Source organism: Bombus flavifrons, chromosome 17, assembly GCF_040668555.2.
Source record: "Bombus flavifrons isolate JBK064 chromosome 17, iyBomFlav1_principal, whole genome shotgun sequence".
NCBI lineage: Eukaryota > Metazoa > Arthropoda > Insecta > Hymenoptera > Apidae > Bombus > Bombus flavifrons.
Window position 1 is genome coordinate 701623 of NC_138458.1, and position 5245 is coordinate 706867.

Here is a 5245-nt window from a genome sequence, read left to right on the forward strand (position 1 = left end):
AGGCACCGACCAGCCGCCACCCGACTATAGGAGAATATCAGATCCATCGGGATTTCCCAGGGCGTGGTCCTACGGCTGAAAGTTAACCTACGTATCGACATGAACGAAAACGCGAAAGGGGAGAAAATAGAGGGTATAGAATCTATAAGAATACCAGAAGACGAAGTATGCTAAATTTTCCCCCCAGAATATCAAGCAAGAAACTACCATCAGCAGTTATTCAATTCACCAACAGTGAAGAAGGCCGCAAACAGTCTAACCAAGGTAGGCCAGTATAAAAACGTTAAACTCACGATGGATGACGAGACGGCAGCGTTATATATCGATACGGATTTAAACTTCGTATTCCGAGACATTTTCCTAGAGGAAGCAGAAATTACCCCCACAAGGAAAATAAAGATGGAAACCGAGAAGTACAGTCTGGACATGGAAAGACTTCTAGAGACTCTCCAAAAACGAGATAAACGTGAAATAGAAGAAATAAACTTTAGCATAAAACAATTTGATGGAACTCAAAAAGCCACAGACTGGATATCAGAGTATGAAGAGAAATGCAGAAAATATAAAATCAAAAGTGATCAGGAGAAAGTCAAAGGTTTAAAAAAGTATTTAGAGAAAACAGCAGCAAAATGGTACCAAACAAATGTGCTGAAGGCTGAAGGATACAACTGGGAAGACTGGAAAGACGGATTTCTCAAAACTTTTAACAATAAAGATTGGTCTGCAATACGATACGCTTACAATTTCGAATACCTTTCAGTTTCGTTCATTGAGTATACCTTAGAGAAAGAACGATTAATGTTGGAAGTAAAGAGGAAAATGGCTGAAGACGTGAGGATACATTTGAGTGTCATTGGATTACCTATCGACATACAAGATAAAATCGAGAGAGAAATTGTGCAATCAACGAATGACCTAATGGGAATTTTGGGACAATACAAAGATCAGAGAAAAAGGAAAGAAACACAAGAAAAAAAGGTAAGCCTGGACAAAAATGCAAATGCACCATCCAAGAAACGATCGTGCACGAACTGTGAAGCACTGAACTTCCCGGACCGATTCCACCCAGTAGAATTATGTAGAAATAGAAACAGAAACGCTCAGAAGAAACCCAAACAGGTAAATTCACTAGAACTATTTACCTCAGAAAATGAAAAAGCAAGAACACCAGATGAGAATGAAAAAAACTAAAATGCCCGCAGAAGTACGAACCATTGATAAAACTGCGAGTTACAATCAATGATCAAAAAGAGGCTGAAGGTGTCTACGACACTGCAGCCAATGCGGGCTTTGTTAATCAAAAGATTATTGATCAAATAAAAGCAAATATAACGGTATCTTTCGGACTGATTGACCAGACGTTGTGTATAAACTCTCCAAGGTGATCATAAGAATAAAAGACTGACACGATCACACTTGTCAATTGCGTATTCATCGGGGTTATCAACAAAGTTCCAGGCGTCGTTACTAGGCAGACCCGCGTGAAGCCGTCACAGCTCCTGCCCCGGGGCTTGTTCGTTAATACAGCGTGTGACCCTCAATATTGGTACTTCTACTGTTAAGTAAAAACGTTCATCCCGTGACCGTGGCTACGTTCGGCGACCAGTTGTGTCACCTCGAGCCCAAGCCCACTGTCACAAATCTCGGGCAAACGTAATCAAATCGTATCACAACTACTACCTCTAAGTTCTATTATTTAAGTACAGCTATAATGAATTGTTTAGACCAAAGTATTGGGAATCTTCCCAAAATTCCAAAAGAAAGGCCCGTTGTGCCTTCATCTCCGACACGGCCATCCTGACAATCACCCGTTCTCGGGTGTATCTAAAATATTTGATTATCTTAACATTAAACTTAATACAATTGACATTTTACAATTTAACCAAACATTCCAATTAGCCAAGGGCCCAGTCCAACAACAAAGGTTCTGATGGAATGTTCTTTAACAAATCGAAAAATAACAATCAGCAACAGTATGACTTTATTCAAAGTGCTAGCTGCATCCTGTGAATCACCAGTTATCAGTTACACCTGTACACATCACAATACTACTCTGGTCGTACGTGGACACACTGAATTTCATCACATTACCACACTTGATGTATGTGAAACACTGTACTTCATTCTCATCACCACACTGGGCGCACGTGAGAACATTGAACTTCGTTCTCATCACCACACTGGGCGCACTTGAGAACACTGAACTTCATCACATTACCACCCTGGGCGTATGTGAAAACACTGTATTTTATCTCATCACCACACTGGGCGCTCGTGAGATTACTGAACTAGATGTTATGAACATAGTACTTTGCGTACGAGGAAACACTATGTTAGATGTTATGGTCATAGTGCTAATGTTCCTCCAGGATCGGTGTACTCTTATTGTCATTGTCACTGCCATTGTCATCACCACAGACATCCAACTCAGCAGGAATTGCATCTGCCATTTTCCACAACTTATCATGGCTGTACTTGTATGATCGTTTACCATCCAATGTCTTTAAAACGTACCTGCCTCCTTCCAAAATCTCTGCTATTACAAATGGACCCCTGAACTTTGGATCTAATTTGGTTTGATTTCTCTCCTCATTTTTGCGTAATACAAAATCACCAAGATAAAATTTAACTACCTTAGCCTTAGTTTTGTCATATCTTTCTTTGTCATACTTAGCGTTAGTCTCTATGCTCTTTATAGCCTGCTGTCTTACATCGGAGATAACTATTTATCTTTCTTCTATATTGTCGGGCAGCAACAAACGGTAGGGTCTAGCTGTTTTGCAGATTAATAATTCTAACGGACTCGATTTAGTCACACGATTGGTAGTGCAATTCAAAGCCAATTGTATTTCGCCAATCGCATCTTGCCGTGTCCGCCCGGTCGTCTCTACTGTAGTGAACATATTTTTCAGTGTACCCATAATACGTTCCACCTACCCATTAGCCCTACTAGCACCGGTTGCTATCAAGTGAAGTTTAATTAGTTTTCCATTACAGAAATCTTGGAACCAGCACCAGTGACACTGGCTTTTAAAAAAGAGTCGAATCGGAGAGATAGACTGTGTATCGATTTCCGGGAGATAAATAAAATTGTAGTTCCGGAATCACAACTATTTCCAAGAATAGAAGACATCATAGTCAAAACGGGAAATTGCCATTTCTTCTCAACGTTTGACATTAATTCAGCGTTCTGGTCAATTCCAATAAAAAAAGAGGACCGAGAGAAGACAACCTTCATAACACAAAGTGGGCACTGGCAATTTTCCAACGAGCGCTCGCAAATACTCTTAGAAGAAATGGCCTAACAGAATTCTGCATAAACTATATTCACGACATCCTAGTTTTCTCGGAAACATCCAACCAACATATCAAACATATAGAGCAGTTAATGAAGGTTATAAAACAAGAAGGTTTCCGATTAAAACTGGTCAAATGTAAGCTAGCAGAAAAGTCAGTAAAATATCTGGGTCACGTCATCGAAGAAGACGGTGTGAGATCAGGGAGAGATAACCTCAAAGCAATACGAGAATTTGAACGCCCAAGAAACAAAAAAAACTTGAGACAACTACTAGGAAAAATTAATTTTTATTACAAATTTATAGAAGACGCGTGCAAACTCTTGGAACCACTCCACAATTCATTGAGGAAAACTGTAGAATTTATTTGGAACGAAGAATGTGAAAAATCATTTCAAAAGATTAAAGAATACCTCTGTTCAGGCCCAATCCTTTCAATATACGATCAAAACAAAGAAGTATTCATTTATACAGATGCAAGTGGAAACGGTTTAGGAGCTGTCTTAAAGCAACCTCGAGACAACGGGATGTTACATCCGGTTGCGTACTTTTCGAGAAAATTAAAACCAACAGAGGCAAAGAAAAAGGCAATCCACCTCGAAAGTCTGGCTATTAAAGAGGCGATTCAGTACTGGCAATATTGGTTAATCGGTAGATATCTCACTGTTCTTTCAGACCATAAACCGTTAGAGTCAATGAGAATCAAAGCAAGAACCGATGAAACTTTAGGAGACCTAATGTACTACCTATCGCAGTATGATTTCAAGATCATCTACTCGCCGGGAAAAGACAACGTAGAAACAGATGCACTATCCAGAAAGCCCGTCTTAGAAAGTTTTGAAAATGAAGAAGACGTTCTGAAAGTGGTGAATATTATTACAAAGAAGGACATAATTCAAGATCAGAAAGAAAACAAAAAGAAAAACATTAAAAATAGAAAAAGTCTCTGTTAGGAAGATGATACATTTACACTGTACATGTGAATGTGTGTGTAAGCGTCAGAGGGCGTCCAGGCCTTAGTTGAGACAAAAGACGATTGGCAGTCGTTAAGAAGTTTCTGGAGGAGTCGGTTGACAACAGGCGTGCGTGCAAGAGGGTTATCGAGGTCTTCAGAGTGTAATATATTGTATAGCTGTTGTGTGTGTGTTGAGATATGTATAATTTTCTGTGCTGGACTGAGTTAAATGCGTAGTAGAGATACTTGTATGTGAGTGTCGATGTGTGGAGGTATGTGTATGTGCGCAGCGTCTCGAAAACAAAGGAATGTAAACTGTACGGTCGGTCAACAGTCGGTTAAGAGTCGGTGAAGAGTCGGGTATGGAAGAAAGTGCTGAGACGCGTGCAAGTACGTATCGATGAATATATAAGGAATCGTCCATGAAATAAATATATTACTAGTTTAATATTAATCCTCAGTATAAATTTAGTGTTCCTATAACATTATTTCGGCTCCAAAGATCCACAATTCTCAACAGTGTGAAATAAAGAAAATTATTTGTATTTCCGAATACTCTCTTTACCTTAACAATCTCACGAAAAAATCAGAAATATTTTTCAAAAATATTAAAGGGCGTCAACGTATATTCATCTCACGAAATTTTGGCGAACAGATCACAAAGAAGGTTCATGAATTCTTCGGTCACGTTGGAAGGAACCATATACCAAAGAAAATCCGACCTTTCTACTACTTCAAAAAATATGGATCAGATAGTCGACAAATTCTACAAACAATGCGAAATCTGCATTAAAAATAAAAGCAGAACGAGAAGACCGATTGGATTTATGTCGAAACTAGGACCAGCTAAGAAACTGTTTGAAATAATGTTATTCGATACGGTCGGAGGTTTTTCTAATAACAACTCACCGAAGAAATTTATGCACATTCTTATTGGCCATTTTTCAAGGGCCGTTTTTATATAAGCATCAAAAACACAACGCTCAGACGATAT